At 37.6% G+C, this 27,255-nt stretch overlaps 1 pseudogene; it reads right to left on the bottom strand.

Annotated features, from left to right (window-relative positions):
• Positions 1 to 16,683: 16,683 nt before the first annotated feature.
• LOC135232087 (olfactory receptor 4C11-like) lies at positions 16,684 to 17,581 on the bottom strand (annotated as a pseudogene).
• Between the last annotated feature and the right edge of the window lie 9,674 nt (positions 17,582 to 27,255).

Here is a 27,255-nt window from a genome sequence, read left to right as displayed (position 1 = left end):
TGCAAACATTCAAAACTTAGAACTGAGAGATATGTTAGCACAGTGATCAATACATAGTCTGAAGCCACATTGCCTAGTTTCAAACCTTGTCTCACTCTTCATCAGAGGTGTGACACTTAACAAGTTCCTTGATATCTCTGTGATTTACTTTCTTCATCTGTAAAACACAAATAATAAAATAATATACTCTTAAACGTTGCCATGAAGATTAAAAAATTTGGTGCTTAACTATTAGATGCGAGTACGCAGTACCCAAGATAAGAGTGGTTATTTTTGTTATGATTATCACTACTGGATTTAAAAGAGATATTCTTAATTTTTCAAAAACATTAATTTAAATTTTTTATCTACCCATAATAAAGCTGTACCACTGTATTAAAATATTAAGTTCCTTTGTTGAGTGGCTGAAATCATATCAACACTCTGGATGACAGTAGTTTTCTTATAATGATCAGAAGCTAGGATTGTGAGTTCTAAATATCTTTAATAAATAAGAAGAGAAAAATGAATCAAAATTATGTAATAGCATCAATACAATGGACCCACAATGAGAGGAAAGTAAAAACAAAATAGGGACCTTGGTAGTGAAAAGTTGGGGATAAAAATCAAAGGAAGGAGGGCATTTAGATAAGAAAAAATGAAATCAAAGGTTTCATGGTGATGATAAGGCACATGCTATATCAGGAAAATAGATCAATATGAACCCTCTAGTTTAGTCAGACTCAAAAGTTGTGGTAGAAAAGTTGGAAAAGTAAGTTGCCCTCATAGCTGAAGGCCATAAAAGCCAGGTTATAAAGTTCTGAAATTTTCTATTGCAAAGTAGAAAGTCTGAAGGCATAAAAAATGTAGCAACACCTTCTGTTAATATTTTCTAGGCACCTAATAACAAAAAGCACTCCAAGTTGTTTAATGGAATTTAGCTATTTTTATTTTAACTGAATTTAGTCTATTTGGACTTTGAGCTTTTCAGTAACAAAGTGCCTATCTTCAAGATCCCAGAGTCCTACTGAAGACTTGCTTTCTGTTCCCTGCACTTAGAAACTCAGTAAAAAGAGTTCAAGTGGATTCACTCTAAATGGCCAAACGAAACCCATTGCCATGGAGTTCATTCAGACTTATGACGACCCCATGTGTTACAGAGTAGAACTGCTCCCTGGGGTTTTCTTGGCTGTGATCTTCACAGAAGCAGCTCACCAGGGCTTTCTTCCATGGTGTTGCTGGGTGGGTTTAAACTGCCAACCTTTAGGTTACGAGACAAGATCAAAACCTATGTACTATCCAGGGACCTGGATTCACTGTAGCCTCAACAAAATAAAGACTGGCTCCTCAGTTATCCCGAATATGATTCATCAGTGGCTTCAGACTTGTCCCTTCCTTTCTTAAAGTAGGATCAAAAATGCTAACTCTCAACCCATCTCTGTGGGAGGCAAAAAACACATAGGGAGCAGAGAGAGGTGGATTATAATCTTGTCTATGCCATTAAAATGTCACTTGACCTTGGTCAAGTAAGTTTATGTCTAAACATGAATATTATTATTTCCACTAAAGGGGCTCAAGAAAATAATTTTCCTGTCAACTTTAACATAAGAATCTTTTCACACAGTATCATAGTCATTAAAATTTAAATAAGTCTCACATAATTAGATGAAATAAAAACAGTATGCATTGGCTATACTTGTGTAAGTTTTCATTGTGAGAATGATTAACTCATGTAGACCAAACATGCAGACTGGGATTTAATAAAGTGGATAGTTCTGAAATTCTTTAAGTGGGTCCTCACAGGCTTTTATTGAGATAAGTTTTCTATGTCTCCAAACAAGGAAGAAGGACTTAAATTCAGCAATCCCCTCCTCTCCTTGTTCTTTCTCTCCTCTCCCTCTTTTTATCCCCTTGTCATCCCTTAAAAGACAAAGTGGGCATTCAAAAGACTGTGATGAGTCATAAATATAATAAAATGTTTACTATGATTTTATAATCTAATGGCTGGGATGCTTATCATGGCTTTCAAGCCCTCCAACTCTGTGACAGAATCTTGCTTTTCATTTTTCTTCCCAGGACTTCTGCCAATGCATACTCCAGCCAAGCCTGACACTTGTTGTTCCTTATTAATATACTCAGGCCATCTTATTCCAATTTTTTTACATCTGACAGCAGCTGAACACCCCTCCTCTGCTACAACCTAAACTTCCCATTTCTACCTGTGGAGATAGTATCCAGTTCAAATGTCACCTTCTCAGAGAAGCCTATCTGGATTCCTCCAAGTCACTCTCTTGCTAGTGGCCTCCTACAGCCCAAAACTAAATACTTGTTGAATCATGCAGTCCCTGATTTTATTCTTCTCTCATTTTTGCTTTAACATCTTTTGTTCGTTGATTTTATAATATCTTTTGAGTTAAGTAAGGCAAGTTGGCTTTGTTCTATTTTGTGCACTTTGTGTTAAGCTGAGAGGCAGAGTTTAGAAGAGAGCACTTAGAGTAAATCCAGGACCAAAACCAAAGTCTATGGTCTGCACAGTATTCTTTTTCTAACACTCCCCCCGCACATCGCCATGCAAAACATCAAACTCCAGCCATCCAGATAGAGCCAACACAAAGCCCAGAAACCATAAACTGGTAAAGAAGAAAGTTGCTGGCGTGTTCATGGACGGAAATTTCAGAGTGCGTGAAACAAAGAGATCAGTATGTTATGTTTATATTTGAAAAATAATACTGAGGAGGGGGTAGTGAGGAGATAATGGAAAGAGTCAGATCAAAAGGGGAAAAAGTAAGTCATGTCGATAAGAGGAGGAAGGAACAGGGTGGGACGAGACAGGGAAAAATCCATAAGGAAAGCAAGGGTGTGCAAAGAACCATGTTAGGGATTAAATAGTCTATCCCAGGATTTTATTAAAAAGATTCCTTCTCCCTTTTCCATGCCTCATGTTATCTTTTTCTCCAACTCCAGAAGTAGTTGTGGTTTTGGTCCATAAGAAGGGGTGACAGTGGGTTCTGGACACCCAACATTTGTATTCACTTATGCATTCCTATGCTTTTCCCAAACTTAAACCTTGCAAAAAGTCTGAAGGTAGGATATTCTGTCAGGTTGGTCTTGGTGCCAGGGAAGAATTTGTTTCAACCCCTCCCCTTTTTTTTTAAATCATAATTAGCCTCAGAGGCAGGGATGCACCAAGCAAAAGCCAGTAGAAGCCGAGGGCCCCTGACCCATCAGAACCTTCCCAACACTGTGGGAAATATGTTCCTGGAACTTCAAGTTTCTCAGGAGACATAACCAGATGATGATAACTGTCCTAAAAAATGGGGCAGTGTAAGAAAATCATTCAGAAACAGCCCGAAAATGGGAGGCAAGAAAAGGAGATATTTCACTAGCTTGAAAAACCTACCTTTTTTCTTTTAAGCAAAGACATAACATTCAATGGAGAGCTCATAGTCTTCTCTTTTTCAGTTCTGATCTACTTTGAAGATTAACCATTGCAGTGCATTGCAACATGCAAATTGTACTTGAGATAGGTCCACTCTGGCTTTCTGCTGAAGGAGCTATCAGAAGAGAAGATGCCCCACAGGTAGCCAACTCTTCCTAGGAGGCCTGAATTATACTCTACAAAAGGGTCTGTAATGCTAGAAGGAGAAAAATTTTTTTTAAGTTTCTTATTTCTACTCTTAAAATTTTCTAAAACAAAAAATATTCTCATTATTCTATGGTAGAAATTTTTCTACCATCAGTTCTACTAGCCTCAAAACACTCCCTGACAAAACACATGAATTAAGCATGTCTTATTCCTTCAGATATTTATAGGGTTTTCATAAAAGTTCACAAATGCCCAGAACTGCATTTCAGCCTCCAGACGCCAAGGACTACATTCCTCCCCATCCAACCCTAAAGGATTGGCTCAATGAGCTACTTAGCACAGCAAACCATAGGGACAATTAATCCCAGACAAGGTTGTCAGCAGCCAGATTTTGTCCTCAGAGCCCTCCTCTCTGCTTCATTTTTCCTAAGGGACACCTCCAATTTCAGTTACCGAGTGTTCATGTGGTCACATCTCTGCCCCACATCACCTACACACCCTGCTGTAAGGAGCAAGCACACTTTCAAACTCACATTGATATGTAGACCACTAAAAGTAACCAAGAAAGGTTACCAAAGGCTTTCTCCTTTAAGTAAAATCTTTTCAAATGGTAGGCAAAGCTCAAGTAGGTGTGATGTAATTGAATTCTCTGACTCCATTGCTTATGTTTATGTGACTTCAGGCAAATTTATTAACTTCTCTTACTTTCCTATTATGGAAAACATTACTGTTAACTATAATAATTATTATTAATCCTAATAATATTAGTAAAATATATAACAGAAATTTACATAAAAACTACAACTTAAATTTTCTATAATTTCTAAAACATTTTTAAGTTGGTAAAAAAAGGAAAATGACAGAGGGATTTAAATTTATAACAAGTAACACAAGACAAATTAACTAAAATAAATTTTATTTAAAGATTATTTTTAGCATTGATTTTCTGAAACGAAAAAAAAACAAACACCAACTTTGAATATGATACTGAAGGAAGTGAGGTGCAAGCCACGCAAATATTTGCGGGAAGAATAATTAAGACAGTGGAAACAACCTGTGCAAAGTTTCTTAGGCAGGAGCATGGCTGGTGTCATGCAAAACGTTGGCAGGAATAGTGGTTTATATGTCACAATGGGAAAAAAGAATTAGAAGAGTTGCACACTAGCAGAAGTAAGATGGAAGTAATGGAGATGTGGTTGGAGATTGTTGTTGCTGTATGTCGTAGAGATCCGATAAACAGAAGCCAGCTGCAGGATCCGGAACCAATAAAAGCCCACAAGCCAGACTATATAAAGAAAAATGCAGCACCAGGATTTGAGAAAGACTCTTTAACAACCTGCAATATGCAGATGACATAACTTTGCTTGCTGAAAACAAAGAACTTGAAGCACTAACTGATGAAGCTCAAAGACCACAGCAATCAGTATGGATTACACCTCAACATCGAGAAAACAAAAATCCTCAGAACTGGAACAATAAATGACATTATGATAAATGGAGAAAACATTAGATTTGTCAAGGATTTCATTTTACTTGGATCTACAATTAACACTCATGGAAACAGCAGTCAAGAAATCAAGTGATGTATTTTATTGGACAAATCTGCTGCAAAAGAAATCTTTAAAGTGTTAAAAAGCAAAGATGTCACTTTAAGGACTAAGACATGCCTGGCCCAAGCCATGGTGTTTTCAATAGTCATGTGCATGTGAAAGCTGGACAATGACTAAGGAAGACTAAAGAAGTGTTTATGGCTTTGAATTATGGTGCTGACACAGAGTATTGAATATGCCAAGGATTGCCAGAAGAAAGAACAAATCTGTCTTGGGAGGAGTACAACCAGAATGCTCCTTAGAAGCGAGGATGGCGAGGTTTCGTCTCGTTTACTTTGGACATATTATTAGGAGGGACCAATCCATGGAGAAGGACATCATGCTTCATAAAGTAGAGAATCAAAGAAATAGAGGAAGACACTCAATGAGATGAGTTGGCACAGTGGCTGCAACAATGGGCTCAAACATAATAACAATTGCGAAGATGACACAGGACCAGGCAGTGTTACAATCAGTTCTATATAGGGTCACTATGAGTTGGATCCAACTTGATACCACCTAACAACTAATAACAACAAGATCTGTAGTTGGTCCAGAATTCTGCATTTCTAATATGCTCCCAGGTGATGCCAATGATGCTAGCAGTTGGACCACACTTTGAACATAAAAGTTCTAGGCGATGACTGAGCAACCGCTTGGAAGTAACGTGGGTCTTGTAATGAAAAAGAGAAGAGGTACTGCCCTTCCATCCAGGGCCATTTACATGGGACCGTTCTATCAAGATGAAAAAAAATTCCTATATGTTAACCCACTGTATCACTGGGTTTGTCTTTTATAGATGCTTAGCCTTTCTCTAAGAATTATAAAGCTCAAAATATTATCCACAAGAAAGATGCAGCAAAATGGCAAGGTACAAGATAAACACAAAAATTAGTTGGGTTCCTCCACACCAACAAAGAGAACTCTGAAAGGAAAACAATACCGTTTATGAATAGGGCCCTGTTATGGACTGAATTGTGTTCCCCAAAAGTATGTGTTATAAATCCTAGTCTCTATGCCTGTGCTTATAATTTCATATGGGAATGGATTGTTTTTGTTATGCTAATTAGACAGGATTAAGGTAGGGTGCAGAGATATAAAAGAGATTAAACAATCAAGCAAGAGATGTAGAGATGGGGAAATGAGATGTCTAGCCACATGAAGATTGCCCAGGAGCATAAGCTCAGAAGAGACAAGAATCTTCCTCTAGAGCTGACAGAGAAAGAAAGCTTTTCCCTAGAGCCAGCACCCTGAATTCAGACTTCTAGTCTCCTAAAGCGTGAGAAAATAAATTTCTGTTTGTTAAAGTCACCCACCTGTAGTATTTCTGTTGTAGCAACTCTAGATAACTAAAACAGAATTTGGTATCAGGGGTGCGATATTTGGTAACTAGAAGTGCAGGTGTTGCTGTAACAAATACCTACAATGAGGAAGTGGCTTTGGAATTGCATAATGGGTGGAGGCTGGGAGATTTTTAAGGTGCCTAATAGTAAATGCCTATATTGCCTTGAAAAGACTGTTGGTAGTATTATGGACCTCAAAAGAAATTCAGGTGAGAGCTCAGGAGGAAGTGAGGAGAACTATAGAGAAATCTTCTACCATCTTAGAGAATACATATGGCTCCAGCAAAAGAATGTGGCTAGAAATGTGAACGTTAGATGTGCTTCTGGTAAGACATTAAAAGAAAACGATGAACATGTGATTGGACAGTGGACAAAGGGCGATAATTTTTATGCAGTGGCAAAGAACTTGTCTGAATTATGTCCGACTATTTGGTGGAAGGTAGAACTTGTAAGTAATGAACTTGGATATCTGCTGATGAGATCTCTATGCAAGCCAAGCAGGTTCTTCTTGCTGCTTATAGTAGAATGCAATAGGAAAGACATGGACTTAAAAATGAACTGTGTAAAATGAAAACAAAACTTAAAGATTTGGAGAATTCTGTTGTACAAACTAAGGAACATGTCCTAGACTGTTCACCAAGCACGTGGCTACACAATCTTTTTTTTAAAGAGATTAGGCCTATTACTGATGGATCTGACCAACTACCACAGCAGAAAACACATTATCTTTGACTGAAAGGGACAAAGAAAGACAAAAGGAAGGAACATTGTCTGTCACTTGGAATTCTAGAGGCAGGAAACATGCTAAAGTAGCCACAACTGTTGTCCTCCAAGAAAAGAAAAGGACCATCCCTAGAGCAGCTCAGAGACCTGCAGAACTGCTGGAAAGAGCACAGGAAGCAGAGCCTTCGTAGTTTCAAAGGTTGGACCCAAGGTCTCCTGGATCTTAAAGGGTGGGGTCACAACCTCTTAGATTTCAAAGAGCCAAGTCTTTGCTAAATCAGTTCCAGTGTGTGGGGTTGCCATTAAGGTGTACCAGGGGGACAGGGCCACTGCTCAAAGCTGAGGGGATGGGATCGCCATGCTCAAGGGGTAGAAAAATGGAGCCTGACAGAGTCGAGGGGTGGGGGTCATAATTTAGATGGACTAGGAAAATGGAGCCACCAAAAGTCAAGGGAGTAGAGTTGCCACCCCAGTTGGCCTAGAAGGCAGAGCTGAAATCCAGGGCCTAGGGTACTCCACCCAGAATACAGGCAGTGTGCCAAGACCTAGAGTCTGGAGGGTGGGGCCATCACCCAGGTGGTCTCAGAATGCAGAGCATTATTTTAAAGGTTTGAGAGCTAATTTAATTAATTTTGCTGGGATTTGGACTTGCTTGGTGCCCTTTATTCCTTCTTTCTCTTCAATTTATCCTAGTTTAGCGGAAATGTATAACTTGTGTCATTCCAACATTCTATTTTGGAAGCAGATAACCAGTATTCTAGATTTCACAGGCTTGCAGATGAAGATGACTTTGCCCCAGGATGGAATATGCCTAACATCTCACACATATTTGATTTAGATGATTCAGAAAATGAGATTTTTAACTTGGAGGTGATTTGAAACTCATGGCATGATATGATGGAGTGAATTTTTTTTGCATGCGGCAAGGACATGAATTTTTGGAGGCCAAAGGGTGGAATATTATGGATTGAATTGTGAACCCAGAAAATATGTGGTTTTTTTTTTTTTGGTTACAATTCCATTTGAGAATGGGTTGTCTTTGTTATGTTAAGGATACAAGGTTAGTGTAGGGTATGTCTTGAGTCAATCTCTTTAGAGATACAAAAAAGATTAAACAAGAAAGCAAGAGAAGTAGAGATGGGGGAAATGAAATGCCAAGACACATGAATATTGCCCAGGAACAGATCCTCCTCCAGAGCTCACAGAGAGAAAAAGCCTTCCCCTAGAGCCAGCATCCTGAATTTGGACTTCTAGCTTCCTAAAATGTGAGGAAATAATTTTCTGATTGTTAAAGACACACACAGTTGTGGCATTTCTGTTACGGCTGCACTAGATAACTAAGACACCCCTGAAATACCTAGGAATAAACTTAACTAGGGGCATAAAATGCTTATACAAGAAAAGTATAAAAGACTACTTCAAGAAACCAAAAGAGAATTACATAGATGGAAAAACATCGCATTCTTATGGATTGGAAGACTTCACATTGTGAAAATGTCAATAGTACCCAAAGTGGTCTATAGATATAATGCAATTCTGATCCAAAGTCCAACATTTTTTAATGAAATGAAAATAATTAATCTTCAACTTTATGTGTAGAGGAAAGGGGCCCCGAATGGCTAAAGCAATATTGAATAAGAAAAGCAAAGTAGGAGGCCTCACATTTCCCAATCTCAAAAGTTACTATACAACCATAGTAATCAAACAACCTGGTACTGGTTCAATGACAGACACATAGATTAATGAAATGGAATTGAGAACCCAGAAGTAAATCTATCCATCTACAGACAGTTGAGCTTCAACAAAGAAACAGTCTCTTTAACAAACGACATTGAGAAAACTGGTCAGCCATTTGTACAAAAATGAAACAGAATCCGTATCTCATACCATGCACAAAAACTAACTGAAAATGGACCAAAGGCTAAATGTTAAAGGTAAAATTATAAAGCTCACAGAAGATAATTTAGGAACAAAACTAGGGAACTTAATTTTTGGTATAAATAGCCTATCGAACACAACTAAAAATGCATGAACAGAAGATAATTTAGGTAACAGAGACATCCTAGAAATTAAGTACTTATGCTCATCAAAAGACTTTACAAAATTTAAAAAAAGAACCTACGGACTGGTAAAAATTCTTTGGCAACAACATATCTGACAAGGGTCTAATCTTTAAAATATATAGAAAACTTCAATAATTCAACAACAAAATGACAAGCAATCCAAACAAAAAATGGTCAAAGGACATGAACAGACACTTCAGATAAGAGAATGGACATTCTGATAGTCAACAATTACATGAAAAGATGCTCACTTCAGTAGCCATTATGCTGTCACTAGGTGCTGTTGAGTCAGTTCCAACTCATAGCAACCCTGCATATAACAGGTCAAAACATTGCCTGGCCCTGCACCAACCTCATGTTGATATTAGCCATTATAGAGATGTAAACCAAAACTACAATGAGATATTTGACATCCCTGCAAAAATGGCAATGATGAAAAAGACGGAAAACAACAAATTCTGGTGAGGTTGTGGGGAGATTAGACCTCTTATACATTGCTGTTGGGACTGTAAATGGTACAACCAATGTGGAAAACAGTATTGTGCTTCCTCAAAAAGTTAGAAATAGAAATACCTTATAATTCAGCAACTCTACTCCTAGGTATATATCCAAGAGATGTAACAGCAATGACACAAATAGACATGTGCACATCAGTGTTCATTGCAGCATTATTCCCAATACCGAAAAGATGGAAACAACCTAAGAGCCCATCAGCAGATGCATGGATAAACAAACTGTTGTACATATACACAATGGAATACTACCTACACCACTATAAAGAATAATGGGTCAGAAAACATAACATGGATGAATCTAGAGGACATTAAGCTGAGTGAAATAATTCAATCACAAAAGGACAAATATTGTATGATCCCATTATAATAAAAAGAAAAGAATAGGTATACACACAGAAAGAAACATTCTTTGACAGTTACCAGAGATGGGAGAGGGAAGGATACGGATCACTTTCTAGATAGTCCAAACCAAAACCATTGCCATCAAGTCGATTCTGACTCATAGTCACTCTATAAAACAGAGTAGAACTACTTCATAGGGCTTCTAAGGAGAAGCTGGTGGATTCAAACTGCTGATATTTTGGTTAGCATCCAAGCTCTTAACCACTCTGCTGCTGGGGCTCTTCCTTCAGATAGTAGACATTTATTATTTTTGTGGATGGGAAAAGCAATACCAATATGGTTGAAGTCTGCACAACCTGATGAAGGTAAATGAAGATACTGAGAAATGCACAAGAAAAAGGGAAAACTTCGGTAAATACTATAACAAATAAGTGTCTTAGTCATCTAATGCTGCTATAACAGAAATACCACAAGTGGACGGCTTTAACAAAGAGAAATTTATTCTCTCACAGTCAGGTAGGCTACAAGTCCAAATTCAGGGCATCAGCTCCGGGGGAAGCCTTTCTCTCTGTCAGCTCTGGAGGAAGGTTCTTGTCATCAGTATTCTCTTGGTCTAGGAGCATCTCAGTGCTGGAATCTCAGGTCCAAAGGATGCACTCTGCTCCCAGTACTGCTTTCTTGGTGGTGTGAGTTTCCCCTGTCTCTCTGCTCACTTCTTTCTTTTATATCTCAGAAGAGATTGGCTTAAAACACTATCTAATCTTATGGACCTAATCAATAGAACTGCTGTTAATCCATCTTATTACATCATAGTGATGGGATTTACAACACACAGGGAAATCATATCAGATGATAAAATGGTAGACAATCATACAAGGGAATCATGACTTAGCAAAGTTGACAGATATTTTTTAGGGGACATAATTCAATTCATGACACGTAGGTAGATATATATCCATATATGTATATGGGAAGGCATATGTGGATGTATGCACATGCATGTATAGGTGTGTCTGCAGGCCTATGTATAGCCATGTTTGTGTGTGCTGCATATATATCCATATACATAATAAAGCACATGGGTGCACAATTACAGACACTTCCTAGACATGACATATCCTAAAAACTCCCAGGATTAATTTACTGGGTTAAAAAGCTTAGGGTGATAAGTCACGTGAGATAACACAGTCCACTGGCTTAACATAGTTCATAAAGTTAATGTTCTACACTCTAGTTTGATAAGTAGAGTCTGGGGGACTAAATGCTTGCAAGTGCTCATCTAAGATACAACTCTATTCATCTAGAACAAAAGAGAGTGAAGGAAACCAAAGACTCAGAGATGAAACTAATCCACAGGACTAATAGCCCAAATGAACCATAGTTTCTTCTAACCTGAAACCAGAAGAACTAAACGGGCCCAGCTATGACTACTGACCATTCTGACCTGGGACACGATAGAAGGTCCCAGGTAGAATGGGAGAAAAATGTAAAACAAAACTCAGATTTCTGGAAAAAAAAAAAAAGTCACACCTACTGAACCAATAGAGACTATACAAACCCCTGAGGCTCTCACCCTAAGATATCCTTTAAATTGGCACTGAAGCCACTCATGGTGCTCACTTTTCAGCCAAATAATAGATTGGCTTGTAAAATAAACAATATCACCCATGAGTAATGTGTCACTTAAACAATCAACTGTATGAGACAAAATGGTCAACATTTACCCAAAAGCAAAGATGAGAATTCAAGGAGGGGAAGGGAAACTAGATCAATGGAAACAGAACACACAGAATGGAAATAATGAGAATGCTGACAAGGTGTGAGAATTGTAACCAAAGTCATGGAAAATCTATATAAAAACTGTTAAATCAGAACCTAGTTTGCTGTGTAAACTTTCACCTAAAAAACAATAAAATACTAACAAAAAAACTCAAAATATTAATGAGACCACTTTTCTTTTTATGTAATAATACAGTAAAATTTGTGAAAGCTGGAACCTGTGTAAGGCAGCAATGTCAGAAAAAGAAAACTCAAATGTTTTCCACCATGAGCTGAGCAAGATGGTGAAGTACTCTGGACAGTGGCTGAGGTGTTGAAGAGTCAGGGTGAGTTCAGAAGCAGGAGTGAGGAGGATCAGGGACTGCCCAGATGCTGGGAGAACCTACCTGCTAACAGCCAGAGCACTGGCTCATGGCAGCCATTTTGAGACAGGGCAAGACAACACCCCAATCAGGGAACATGGAACAGAAGCTAATCTGAGGAAGCTGTAGCCTGATTTTTTTTTAACACAACTCCAATTGGCATGAGAGTTTGAAATACACACAATTGGAAGGGGGTGAAGGGAAACCATGGTGCTGTGAGAGAGTGCTGCTGAATCTTGCTGAGACCCAAGAAGGAAGGACACTAGGAAGGGAAGGAACTGCAAGGGCAGCAAAGCAAGGAGAATACTTCAGACCAATGGGCAACACAGAGGAAAACAGCTGGCTCCCTGCACACAGTGGGAAACTTTGGGAAAGCCAGAATGCTTCTTGGAAGCAAAGATGCTAAGACTTCATCTCACATGCTTTGAACATGTTATCAGGAGGAATCGGTCCCTGGAAAAGGCCCTTAAGCAGAGGGCCATCAAAAAAAAAAAGGAAGACCCTCAAAGAGACACATTGACAAAGAGGCTGCAACAATGGCCTTAAACCCAGCAATGATTGTGAGGATGGCACAGGACAGGGCAGTTTTTCCTTTTGTTTTGCAAGGAGTCACGATGAGTTGGAACCTACTACAAGGCATCTAACAACAACAATTGTTAATGATCGTGAATATCTTTTCATATGTTTGTTGACTGCTTGGATGTCCTCTTTAGTGAGTATTCTGTTCATGTCCTTTGCCCATTTCGTGATTGGGCTGTTTGTCTTTTTGTTGTTGAGTTGTTGCAGTTTTCTGTAGAATTTAGAGATCAGGTCCTTATTAGATAAGTTGTTTCCAAAGAATTTTTCCCAGTCTGTAGATTATCTATTTATTCTTTTAATAAAGTCTTTTTGTGAGCATAAGTTTTTAATTTTTGTGAGGTCCCCATTTTCTATTTCATCTCCTATTTGTGCATGTGCTATGTTTGTTATCCTATTTTTACAAAAGATTAGGTCCCATAGTTTTCTTCCAAGGATTTTATGGTTTTAGGTTTAATATTTAGGTCTTTGATTCATTTTGAGTTAATTTTTGTGTATGGTGTGTTTAATTTTTCTACAGGTGAGTATCCAGTTTTGCTAGCACCATTTATTAAAGAGACTGTTTCTGCCCCACTGAATGGACTTTGACTCCTTGTCAAAAATCAGTTGTTCGTAGATGGATCGGTTTAATTCTGAGTTCTCAATTCTGTGCCAGTGGTCTATGTATCTATTGCTGAACAAATGCCAGCCTGTTTTGATTAGAGCGGCTGCATAGTACGTTTTGATATCGGGGAGTGTAAGGCCTCCTGTCTTGTTCCTTTTCTTCAATATTTCTTTGGCTATTCAGGGTTTCTTTCCTTTCCATATGAAGTCAGTCATCAGTTCTTCCATTTTAGTAAAGAATGTTGCCGAGGTTTGTATCAGGATTGTATTTTATCTCTACATTGCTTTAGGTACAGTTGGCATTTTCACTATATGGTCTTCCAGTCCACGAGCACAGGGCGCCCTTCCATTTTTCTAGGTCTCTTTTAGTCTCTTGTGGTAATGTTTTATCATTTTCATTGGATAAGTCTTTTATGTCCCTGGTTAGGTTAATTCCTAGGTGTTTTATTGATTTAGGGCTAATGGTCTTGTTTTCTTGATTTCTTTTTTGGAGTAGTCTTTATTAGCGTAGAGGAACCCAACTGATTTTTGTGTTTTACTCTTATAACTTACAACATTGCTAAATTCTACTACTAGTTCCTGTAGTTTTCTTCTGTAATCTTTAGGGCCTTCTATGAGACTAGTTTTTTTTTTTTCTTTTGGTAATGGCACATGTGGCACCAAATGTGGATGTAGTAAGCAAAGCACAACCAAAGTAAAATATGCGTGAGCGTACATGGATAAGTATAGTCATATTGGTACACAGGTAGTTACACAGATGAGAACAGATAGAAATATCTATTAAAAAAAAAAAACCCATTGCCGTCGAGTTGATTCCAACTCATAGTGACCCTATAGGACAGAGTAGAACTGCTCCGTAGAGCTTCCAATGAGTTCCTGGTGGATTCAAACTGCCAACCTTTTGGTTAGCAGCCATAGCTCTTAACCACTACACCACCAGGGTTTCTGAAATATCTATAGGTATTTGTAAATACAAATATCTGGGTACAAGCATATAGATTCGTCCAAGACACAAATACATATACTCCACAGGCATAATCGAACTCCTTCCATGATTGATTTTTGGGGTTTGAAAGCTAAGTGCCATAGTTTCACCAGATAACTCAGTCAATTGTCATAACATGGTTCACAAAAATCATGATCTACATCCCAGCGAAGTGACTAGTGTCTGGAATTAAAAGCTTGAGAGCTGACCATCTAAGACACAATTACTTGTCTCTCCTGTCCAGAAGCAAAACAGCCAAGGGTAACCAAAACTCCAAGAAGAGACAAGTCTACATAAGCCACAATCTCATCTATCCCGGTCCAAGGACACACTCTGCTCCCAGCACTGCTTTCTTGGTGGTATGAGGTCCCCCCTCTCTGCTTGTTTCCCTTTCCTTTTATCTCTCGTATATTAGATCAGGGATGTGACCTTAGTAAGGGTGTTACAATCCTACCCTAATCCTCTTTAACAAAAAATTACAGTCACAAAATGGAAGAAAACCACACAATACTGGGAATCATGGCCTAACGGAGACACATATTTTTTGGGGGGGGCACAATTCAATCCATGACATGTGAGATATATGATAGTTGGTTGTTTTATATGTTTATATTTATATTTATAAAAATATCTGTATTTAATTATATAAATATTTACTTTCATAGGTAGATACATAGATCAAGATCAAGAACATCAATAAACTTATTTCGGTCACTGGTTGCTATCTTTCTATCCAGGAAAGAATGTCTCTATAGGAAACCCAATTACTATATGAGACTTACTTGATAAAACTAGGTTATGGTCTCAAGAATCCATAGCCTGAAATATTCCTCTTCAAAAGGAAGTGTATCTACCGGACAGACAGGCCACTAGTCAGTGAAACATTCCCTGCACTAGGTCTGTGTCTGATACCTAATGAGAAGTTTCACTTTCTTGATATATTTAGTTCTATAGTTCCAAGCCAAAACAAACAAACAAAAAAAGCCCATTGCTGTTGAGTCAATTCCGACTTATAGCCAATCTATCAGACAGAGTAGAGCTGCCCCATAGGGTTTCCAAGGAGCGGCTGGTGGGTTGAATAGCTGATCTTTTTTTTTTTTTCTTTTGGTAATGGCACATGTGGCACCAAATGTGCATGTAGTAAGCAAAGCACAACCAAAGTAAAATATGAGTGAGCATACATGGATAAGTATAGTCACATTGGTACACAGGGAGTTACACAGTACCACCAGAGCTCATACACTTCCAAGCAGGGAGTCTCACCTCATTTCCATAGATATCTTCTCTCTTTGGATGAATTATTACAACATTGACCCTTTTTCTCTATATGTCAGTTGCTATCTTTTTTTATTACATATGATCTCATCCATGACATGTTCATTGTTACAATATAACCCTCACAATTTTATAAAATTGTTACCAATTTAATAACAAAAAGATTTGGGCAGTGTCCATTGACTAAATTTCAACAAAAAATATATATAGAACTAAATTTTATGGATGAATAATTATTAACATGATGAACAAAAAAAATGATATTAAAGTACACAGGAAAAAATTATGGCTCAATACAGTTAATATTTATTACAACTGGAATTGTCTTTATTTCAACATAAGTTCATGAGTTGCTCACTGTATGTGCTCAAGAGGGAAGTAAAAGGATGTTCTTTTTTTATTTTTTTAAGGATTTTACAAAAGGGAGCCAAGCACCAATAGGGGCTTAATTAGCTTATATGTATGCTCCTACGAGATTCTCATGGTGACCTTACCCTACGGACTGTTGAGCCAGAAAAGACCAGATTCAGTAGTGCCAAAACTTACTTGCCAACAAAATAAATCAGCCAGAAATCAGGGACAAATTATCAAACTTGGGTGAAAAACATGGAGGAAATAAGCTCAAACCAGAATGTACAAAAGGGTGAGGTGAAGCCATATACACAACATGATCTGGCTCACATACTGCAAGAGAACAAGGATTATAACCCCAGAGAACACAAGTGGGGAGTGGGCTTGCGCTGCCACAAATATTAATGTACTTGATGTTCTGTTACTTTATGTGACATTGGCTCAAAATAAATGGGTCTGTGCTCGCTCTACCAATGTCCTCAGACATACTTCTGGGAGATAATACTATTGTCCACATCAGGATAAGAACACTTTTTCTCCTCAATCAATCCAATTTTATTTAAATTGTGACAGAATTAACAAGTAGAATCTTCTGTTCTTTGCCAACTCAAGTCATAGCTTGTCCCACCATAACTTTCTCATGGCATTTTTAATGTCTGCATTCCTCAGAGTATAAATCAGAGGGTTGAGCAAGGGTGTCCCAATAGTGTAAAACACAGCCACCATCTTGTCCACTGGAAATGTGATTGGAGGGCGAGTGTATGTGAATATACATGGAACAAAGAATAAGATGACAGCACAAATGTGGGAAGTGCAGGTAGAGAGGGCTTTCTTCCTTCTGCACTCTTGTTACTCAGAGAGGGTAAGATGAAAATATAGGAGATGATCAGGATTATGAAACTCACCATGCATATGGCCCCACTATTAAACACTATGAGTAGATTTATGACATAAGTATCCACGCAGGCAAGTTTCAACAAAGGTTGTACATCACAGAAATAGTGATCAATAACATTGGGGCCACAAAACGGTAATTTCAAAACCATGAAAATCTGTACTAATGAATGGATGCAAGATCCCACCCAAGCCAGATTCAAAAATTCATCACAGACACACTGGCTCATGATGGTTGTTTGCAAATGGCCACATAGCGATCAAAGGCCATAAGTATGAGCACGGAGATCTCCATGCACCCAAAAAAATGGGCGGCAAAAATCTGAGTCATGCACTCATTGTAGGAGATGACTTTCTTCTTAGATATAGCATCTATAATCAACCTGGGAGCTGTGGTTGTTGAGTAGCAGGCATCAGCAAAGGACAAATGGAAAAGGAAGAAGTACATGGGTCCTCCTAACATCTGACTGTATCTGATGGTCATCACGATAAGTAAGTTCGCCAGCAGAGTTGCAAGGTAGAGAAACAAGAAGACCACAAACACTAATTTCTCCTTCAGAACATCCTGTGTTAACCCAGACAGAATGAACTCAGTCACACTGCTGTTCAGCTCCATGGTTACCGTCGACATGAAAGGATGCACTGAGAAATGGTTTCTCTGCAAAGAGAATGGTGTAGGTGGTGATTTGGCAATAGCAGCAGGCTCGGAGTCTAAACTGTAACTGTGTAATTCTAATTCCATTCTGGCTCCGTGATAGAAATCTTGCCTTCAGAGTGGAAGACCTGGTTGTTTCCCAGTTGATACACCGCATGTGCAGCCACAAACCCATCTATCAGTGGAGGCTTGCTTGTTTCAATGCTGCTGAATGGTCTCAGCTGAGCTTCCAGACTAAGATGGAGCAGAAGGGAAGGCCTGGCAAACTACTCCGGAATATCAGTGAATGAAAACCCTGTGGATCATTATGGTGCGATCCCATGTTGTGCATGAGGTCACTGTAAGTCACAGATGACTTGATGGCAGCTAACAACGACATAATCAGTTGGGAATTTGTTTTTTCTTTTTTATGCTGATGTCCATGCTTTAACCACAGGCATTGACTAAATGTCTTCCTTGTGGGTCTAAGACATTTTGGGGGGAAAAAAAAAAAACCCACAGGCAATTTTGCTCTCTGACAAATTCTGAGAACTGCTTATTTTGCTTTATGACTTTGAACAAGTCACTGTAATACCTTGAAAATTTTTCTTCGTATAAAACTTAGATTGTAGTAGAATCTTGGTCAGTGTATGTAAGAATCCCTTGGAGCCCTGTTGGTGTGGTTAAGAGCTCAGCTGCTAACCAAAAAATCGGCAGTTCAAATCCATCAGCTGCTCCTTGGAAATCCTATGGAACGATTCTGCTCTGTCCTACAGGGTCACTAAGAGTCAGGATTGACTTAATAACATTTCTTCCTTTCTTTTTTTTTTTTTTTTTTTTTGGTTAAAAAGCCCTTGTAGTGCAGTGGTTAAATGCTAGGTTGCTAACTGAAAAGTTGGCAGCTGGAACCCACCAGCCCTCCTGAAGTGAGAGATGTGGCAGCCCGCTTCCCTGAAGATAACAGCCTTGGAAACCCTATGGAGCAGTTCTACTCAGTCCTGTAGGGTCGCTATGGGTAGGAATCGATTTGATGGCAACAGTTTTTTTTGGATATGAAAGCATATATGGAATATATGTGTATAACTAAATATTTGAAAAACATTATTCCTATATAATTCAAACATTAAATTTGGAGATTTCCTATTGAGAAAAAAAAAACATTCCTTAATTTGAACACAAGTTTAAACCAGTTATCCCTGACTTCTTCAGTATCTGAGTTGGGTTATACTTTTCCATTTACATTGGCCTAAATGGTATGTTAGCCACTTTTTATGCCTCTGGACCTCAGTTTTAAGGTCTTATTCAGGTTTTATTGCACTTAGTGTCAAGGTGGGTCCCTTTTGAAATGCATACAGCTCAGCTGACTGGAGTGGAGCCTCATCTTTGTATACGTTGAGCCTTCTATTAGATGATGCTTCCTGGATCTGTTACATTTGCAAAGGTTTGCCTTTTTTTCCTTTATTTCTGTGACACAAGGCTTGTAAACATCCTTATGGTTTTCCTGTGTGACAGTTAGGGAGCCCTGCTAGGTTCGTTTTGGTTTTTCTGTGTCATATTTGGAAAACCAAAGGCTTTCTGTGTAACCTAATAGAAAGATGTCAGTCATAAATTATCTGCCTAGTTTTCAGTGGCATACTGTCATGTCACAGACTGGTGGCACCAAAATGCCACTGGCCTGATTGGTGGACTGCATTGTCAGATCATATTTCTCAAAATCCATATTACCAACCATAAAGTTAAACACACTTAATTAGTAAGCATGCTTTCCAAAACTGAAAACACATGCCATCAAAAAAACATTTTTTTTAATAAAAATTTGATAATGAAAGGGTTAAGAAGAAATGGTATCTCCAACTTTGACTCTTGATTTTGCCTTCATTGTCAGTCAGGACACATGCGATGTTTGAATAAATCATCGAGGCTGGTAGTATCGAGCTGAATTACTGTATATGTGAAATCAACCATTACTCACGTTAGTTACGTAGTATAGAGTTTCACATCCTATGGATGCAACCGGATATACCACTTCTTGTATTTCTAAAAGCTAAATGATGTCTTCACTCAATGTGATTCTACCACTATCTTACAAAACTTTTGTTTTCTGCCAATTTTTGTTTCTCTTAAAATGTAATTTAAAAAATATATTTTATCATTTCACCATGCAGATATCTTCCCCTATGTTGTACTCTATTTTTCGCATATACATATCTATAGAATTATAAACATTCTCTGATTTTGGTTTTCTTTTGGAATTGTTAAAACCTTTTTCCAATATAAAGATTATCAATAATGTATTCACTTACTTTAGGAGTTGTAAATTAACATACAGAAAATTCATAATGTTTTCAAAACTTTTTTAATCATTTAATTTGTTTTCAAATGTTCACTCTCATAAAAGATTTTTGAATGAACCTCTTCCCATGGTATAGTCTTTTCTTTATTATTAGTCATTTCAGAAAGAAAATTTCAAGATAATTGAGGCAAAAGCTGTGATTATCTTCATACTTATTGGTAACTACTGTCAAATAGCCTTCCAATTTTTTTTATCAATGTTTATTAGAAATATTTTAACTATACAGTGAATATATTTATGTAATAAAATATCCAACCTTTACAATAAATTACAGGATTAAAAAAATTATCCTTCTAAAATTCATAAATTCCCAATCCCATGTTACAGATGTAACTAATAGTTCCTCACATATTTTTCCAACTTTTCAGAGTTATACATGTACATATTTTGTTTATATATCCTTTTTGATGTAAAAATTGGATTGTTTTTTCCACTTGTTTCTAAAATTACAGGAAAATCAAACAGATTTCTAATGAATATCAAACTTGGATTATTATCGTATTTGGTTGATGAGTAAAAGTAAAACTATGATATACATTTCCTTGATTACTGGTGATAGCATAATTTTTGTATATGTTTTACTTATATTTTATCTTTCCGATTTACATATCTTTGTCCATTAGTTTTTTAAATATCTTTAAATTTGAGCTCTTTCCCTTTTTTCATATTTATGTCCATCAGTCATCAATTTGGAGAGTTGTATCTTTATCCTGTCTTATATTATTTCTATAATTTTTAATATTAATGTCAAAGGATCTAGAATTTATTTAGAATGAATTTTTAGGTACCTTTACTTTTTCTGATTAATCATCTGTTCATCAATGAATCAATAACACCTTCAACTCAGCCATCATATGTACTAAGAACCTAATCAGGTCTCTGGTAGCTATAGCAACACATAGATATGTGTCTTCAAGCTCTTTATGATCACATTGAAGGGATAACATAATTCTGAATAAGATAATTATCTGCAAAAAGTTACACTTGACTATATATGATAATACTTAATGAATTGTGGTTCCAAAAGTAGACAGAACCCTAGAGAACAAATTGAGGGTCAGCAAAGGTTCAAAAATGAGAAATAAATGGAGTTACTGATTTCAATGTATGAAACTGAAGTTTTTCACCAAATTTTCTGGAACTAAAGTATTGAAAAGCTTATACTGAATTTTACCAAGTAGAACTAATGTTTCAAATTAGTAAGTCAAATTGTTCCTCTTATAAAGCTGTACAAAAAGAAATAAAACTTTGTTTTATTTTTTTATTTATTTATTCTGTGATCGAGCTCAAATATTAACTCAGTGTGATAACACCAGTTATAAAAACAAAAAGCTTTCACCAGCAGTTTCAGTTATCTCTGACAAATATAAAAAGCAAGTGAATTAATTACTACTTTATTTGGAAACACTAAGTTCCCGACAGGGACTAAAGACAAAAGCACGTCATTTGCTGTGAGGAGAGGAGCAGTTAGGTTAGTGAGTGAGTAAAAGGAGGGGGAGAAGCATGAACTGGTTCAGGTAAGCATTGTAAAAAACTACATTCTTATTAAAACAAGAAGTTGTAAGAGGTAAGTTTGTGGGCTGATGGTGGACAGCAGTGAAAGCCAGGTGATGCAATTCTATTTGATTTTGCTTTAAATGAGCAAAGAAGATTTGAAACCTGAAGATAGGCAAGCAGCACTTCACAAAGATGTATGAATTAGTTAAGGTCAGCAGTACCTTAGAGTTCTATCACTGAGCTCAGCCATTGTTTCCTAATACTCCTGAACAGTCCTACCTCCCTGATATTGGAGGACACCACGGTAGGGGAACTTGCTATTAGCTGTTCTTTAGTATCTTTAATTTTTACTTTATCTGTTGAAATGTTAATAGTTCAAATTATAGCTCATCCCAAATCTCTATCTCTGGCCCCAAAAGTCTTCCCTTTTCTTCCCAGACAAATAGGCATCTACCTCTATCCCCTTCACTCTTATATTAGTATGTACTTTATTAGGTATGTATTGAATTGAATGAGGTAATATTAGATTATATATTATTTTTGCATGACCTTAAATAGGTTTTCACTTTCACTATTTGATCTGCATGCTTTTTCATGAGGTAAGTTAGCCATTTATCTTGTTTTCCTTATGTACAAAGATTCATCTGTAATAGAGTTTTGCCAAGTATAACCAGGCTATAAAAAGGTTTGGATGCTACTAGATAGCCTCTCTCTCTAGTGTCTAACAACTATCATATAAATCATCAAATCTCAATCATCCATGTAGACTGCATCCTAAAAAAGAGAGGTCCCAAACCAGCAGAGAATGACGTCAAATGACACCTTAAGTTTCTCTCCTGTCTCCAAAACCAACCACTGTAAACTTCATGGTGGGACAAATACCAAACTAGGTGCATAACAAATAATAGTGAAGGGAGGGAAGGGACAGAGACTTGCCAAAGTTAAAGTAGGAGAGAGGAGAGTGACAGTCAGAGAATTCCAGGGAAGGAAGAAGAGCAAGAGTATGGGATGCAGAAAGACAAATGGGAAGAGACAAAGAATGTTATTGAGGGTTGTGTGACCCAAGATTTCATCACAGAGTTCAACTTTTTTCTCCCTGACCAACTATACTGCCACTTGGACCTCAGCCTGAGAGCAGGTGCCGTTGTAGGTCATGATCAAGGGTTGCCATGGGTCTTGAAAATCCTGTCTCATAAACATCACCATTGAACTTCAAATCTTTAAAAGAGGATCCAGAAGATTAGAATTTCTCCTCAGGCTGGCTTCAATGCCATAGTGTAGTTTATTTCCCCTTGTGTAAGCAGGAAGGACTTTGATAGATAGTGTACCTGCTCTGAGGCCAGCAAAGATTTAGGAATCCTTGTCTACCTTCACCTTTCACTGGGGAGTAAAGACCGAGTATAGATTCCATCAGAGCATAGATTACACAAGATCACTTATAAGGAGGTATTGTGAAGAAAATATTTTTAACAGACTTGAAAAACTTACCTCTTTTCTTATGAGCAGATATATGACTTCCAATTAAGTATATTTTTCATATCTTCAGCATTAATTTGCTTAGAAGATGAAGCATATGAATCCCAGTTGAAACATGGAAACAGTACTTCATTGACATTTCTCAATGCTTTCTATCACAGGAGGTTATGGGGAGTGGGGAGTTTAAGGAGAGAAGGAACCCTGCAAATGCAGACTTTGCATTGTTGCTCCCCAGAAGCAGTAGCTTAGAAAAAACAAGTGGGTCGATGACACTGGGCAGTGTGGTTTAAAAAAATAAAATATCAAATGTTCATCAATCTTGTTCTTGAAAAGGTCTTTTTGGAATAAGCTATTTCGGTACACTGAGGGAGAAATAACTCTGAGGTCAGTCCCCTTCCCACAGGTACTTTTGAGTTAACGTTTCTCTTTTTACTGTGTTGGATATTTATTGTAATTCACACAAAATCTACAAAAGCCTATGGCAGGCTTTCAGCCTCAGGAGCTCCAAAAAAAACATTACTCCCAGCCAAGTCCCTAAGGATGTTCCAATGTGCTACCCAGGTCAGACAGTTCAAGAGCAAAAGCAAACCTTGGGGCCAATTAGTTAAACTCCACTCTCACTTTGAATGCATTTGAGGAAACCTCAATCCCTTCTCCACAGGATTGCTTAAATCCATCTCTTCTAGAAAGATTAAAGTCTTGAAGCCCGTTAAAGGCTCAGATGAGTGAAATATGTGTGGTAGACGTGAATTCAGGCTTCACCACTTATGTGCTGTGTGAACTTAAACAAGTTTCTTAACCCATTAATTTCAGTTTCCTCTTTTGTAAGAGATATCTGCTAATAATTATTACTTATTACTTTTAACAATATTAATATTATATTCTCCTGTTTCTAACCCCATCTATGTTTTAAGATAATTCATAAAGAAGGGAGACAGAAGGAAAAGAGAAAGGAAATCCTGAATACTTGTCTTATGTGTTTTCTTTTTCTTTTTAAAGATATGATTTTCCACTCATAGGAAAGAAACCTGGATTTTTGTTTTTTTAATGTGGTTGCACGTAATTAAAGATGGGACAGATTACATTGCACTATTGCTTTCTTATTTGGGAGACCATGCTTCTACCCAGAATTCTGATGTCAGAATGTCCTGCTAGGTGTATCAGTGCCTGCCAGGTATCCCCAATGAGGATGAAATGAGAGGTCCAAGGAGAGGCTGAGACAGAGAGATGGGAGGCAGAAAAGGAGGCATGATTTGCATTTTTACCGAAGGGCCTAGTGGCAAAAAGCAGACCCAAACTTCTTGGAGAAAATCATGGCCAACATCTGGAATTTTTTGTTATAAACAGAGGAGTATACTCTTGAGGAAGCTTTTTGGTGAGTCATTGAAAGTATATAAGCCTCAGATTTTCCATCAATTGAATGGGAATGAGAAGACCTAACTCTGAAAAGCTTCTGTAAAAACTAAAAGATATAATACATGGAAAGAAAGCATCCCTGTGCAAAGAAATACATATGTGTTTTTATTAATCCTTCCTAAACTTGTAAACTGTATGAAGAAGGTGGCATCAGGATTGGAGGGAGACTCATTAACAAGCTGCAATATGCAGATGACACAACGTAGCTTGCTCAAAGTGAAGAGGACTGGAAGCACTTATTGATGAAGATCAAAGACAACAACCTTCAGAATGGATTACACGTCAACATAAAGAAAACAAAAACCCTTGCAACTGGACAAATAAGAATATTATGATAAATGTTGAAAGACTGAAGTGAAAGGATGACTAGACTACATCTCACATACTTTAGACATGCTATTGGGAGGGACCAGTCCCTGGAGAAGGACATCGTGCTTGGTAAATTAGAGGGTCAATGAAAGAGAGGAAGACCATCAACAAGATGGATTGACACAGTGGCTGCAACAATGGGCTCAAGTATAACAATGATTGTTAAGGGTGGCACAGGACCTGGCAGTGTTTAGTTGTGTTAGACATAGGGTTGCCATGAGTCCAAACTGACTTAATGGCACCTAACAACAATAAACATGCAGACTTCAGTCCCAGAGAAGGGAAATAACTCACCTAAGGTCACCTGGCAGTGTTTCGTTGTGTTAGACATAGGGTTGCCATGAATCCAAACTGACTCAATGGCACCTAACAACAATAAACATGCAGACTTCAGGCCCAGAGAAGGGAAATAACTCACCTAAGGTCACAGAATTGAGCCTAGGATAAAATCTTTAATTACAAGTCTAAAGCTCTTTTCTTTTGATAAGGTATGTACAGTAATGTCATAAACGTTCTTGGCCTGGAAAATAACAACAGCCAAAAGTGGAGTCCATGGGTGGCATAAATGGTTAAGTGCTTCCCTACTAATTGAAAGGTTGGTGGTTTGAACTCACCCAGAAGCCCGGGAAGAAAGGCCTGTCAAAATGCTTTCAAAAGGCACCAGCCTTCAAAATCCTATGGAGTGCAATTCTACTATGCACACATGGGGTCACCATGAGTCAGAACCAACTCAAAGGCAACTAAAAAAAAAAAAAAAATTTCAAAGTTGATCATCGAACTGCCCAAAGGCAAGAAGTTAAGTAAAAGTTCCCTTGAGGTTCTTTCAAGATCTGAGGTGAACAGATCAGGAGTGCTCATTAAATATTCATTGCAGACTGAATGACTGGATTATTCAACTGGACTGCAGGTTAAATGTCAGGGTATTATTGAATGCAGTTGATCATGGAACATTCAGTTATGGGAACTGAGAACACATGACAACTGAGATATTTTGGGTTTAGATCCACGTGTTTCTCGCGTGTAGTTTTAGGATGAATTAGTGTCCTACTTTAAACCCTGTTCTTTTAACCTTATTTTAAACCCTATTCTTTTGCATCTTATCAAGGTGACACTTCTAGTGAATAATTCAGAAACTATGGCAAGATTCAAACCCAATTAATAAAATGAAAAATTGAAGTAAGAGGTTATTTTATTGGGATCAAAAATGCTTTCAGAATAAAATTCAAATCATTAATAACACTTATTTTTGCAGGTGATAGAAGAGAGAAAGGAGAATGAGAAAGAGTAGGTAGAGAGTAATACCTTTATTTTCTGTTTTATTTTTTTATATAGATTTGGGAAAATAACTAGAGTAGATAATTTATTTGTAATATTCTTCACTGTGTTATGTTAAAGTGTTATCTATGGTTATTTTCAAGATCAAGGGATGAATCCCAGCAACAGCCGCATTCACTCGCCAAACTCGACATTTTAGTAGATAATATTGTAAATACATTTAAATTTCAAAAAGGGAAGATAGCTCACTTATTTTCATTTACTCAGCACTTACTGAGCTCCTACCACAGCCGGTTCTAGATACTGATGATACATCGGTGAATCACATAGGAAAAAAATCCCCTGCCTCACAGTTTATTCTATGAGAGGAGGCAGATAAGACACAATAAGGAAATAAACTATATAGTAAGTTATAGAGTAGAAATTGTTATGTAAATATGAAGAGTAGATAGGAGAAGCTATAAAAGCCAAGTTGGGTATTGCTATTTTAAAAAATATATAGGCAAGGTTCAGATGTGTTTGATTTGAATTATCTCTTTACTGACTAATGCTCAAATAGAATTATTTTTAATTGCATAAACTAAGCGAACAAAATTCAAATCAATGAGTAAACTGAATGCAATCCCTTTCTGAAGTCTAAATTTTACTCTCAGATTCCTCCGGCCTCTGTTTACCCTGTAGTCAGCTCACAACACCTGCAACTTTGGCATTGTTTTTGCTAGGAAAATGATTTATCAAGAGTCCTCTTTGATTGAGCTCAAATGAAAGCTACTCATCAATGGTTCCCTTATGAAATCTACTTCCCTTCCTCTCCTTCAGATGATTCATGTGGGGTGGTCAACTGACCCAAAAGGACCTCATCCATTGGCAGAAAACAGCCAATTAGGTGTTATCGCTCAAGAATTTCAACAAGTGATTCAGATCCGTTGTTGCTGTTGTTGTTAGGTGCCATCGAGCCAGTTCCAACTCATAGCAACTCCATGGACAAGAGAAGGAAACACTGTCCGGTCCTGTGCCATTCTCGCAATCCTTATTATGCTTGAGCTCATTGTTGCAGGCACTGTGTCAAATCCATCTTGTCGAGGGATTTCCTCTTTTTTGATGACCTTCTACTTTACCAAGCATGGTATCCTTCTCCAGGAACTGGTCCCTCCTGATAACAAGTCCAAAGTATGTGAGACACAGTTTCACAATCCTTGCTTCTAAGGAGCATTCTGGTTGTGCTTCTTCTAAGACAGATTTGTTTGTTCTTTTGGCAGTCTTTGGTATA

This window comes from Loxodonta africana, chromosome 7, assembly GCF_030014295.1.
Source record: "Loxodonta africana isolate mLoxAfr1 chromosome 7, mLoxAfr1.hap2, whole genome shotgun sequence".
NCBI classification, from domain to species: domain Eukaryota; kingdom Metazoa; phylum Chordata; class Mammalia; order Proboscidea; family Elephantidae; genus Loxodonta; species Loxodonta africana.
The sequence above is the reverse complement of the archived record's forward strand: the minus strand, read 5'-3'. Positions and strand labels throughout refer to the sequence as shown.